This window comes from Penaeus monodon, chromosome 19 (assembly GCF_015228065.2).
Source record: "Penaeus monodon isolate SGIC_2016 chromosome 19, NSTDA_Pmon_1, whole genome shotgun sequence".
In the NCBI taxonomy this organism is placed as follows: domain Eukaryota; kingdom Metazoa; phylum Arthropoda; class Malacostraca; order Decapoda; family Penaeidae; genus Penaeus; species Penaeus monodon.
The window spans coordinates 43,201,478-43,201,767 of record NC_051404.1 but is presented as its reverse complement, the minus strand read 5'-3'; positions in this window follow the sequence as shown (position 1 = coordinate 43,201,767).

The following is a 290-nucleotide window of genomic DNA, read 5'->3' as shown; positions in this document are numbered from 1 at the left end:
CGACAATTTCTCTGTTTAGGAATAACGGATGTTTGCATGAATTTATTATTTACATATTACAAACAACTTCGAACATTCCTCGGGAGCACACACTTCGGAACGAGGCTGTTGCGGACTGAACGATTCATCACCAGGACGAATTTGCACTTTTATGTTCTATATTTAATTAAATAGTCAGCATTTTTTTCTGCACAACTGGCAGATACATGCAGACGCAGAGAAATTGAAAAGAAGGACACAAAAAACGGAAATCTGAGTGTTCGAAAACTTGGCTCATTTAATGGTAAACT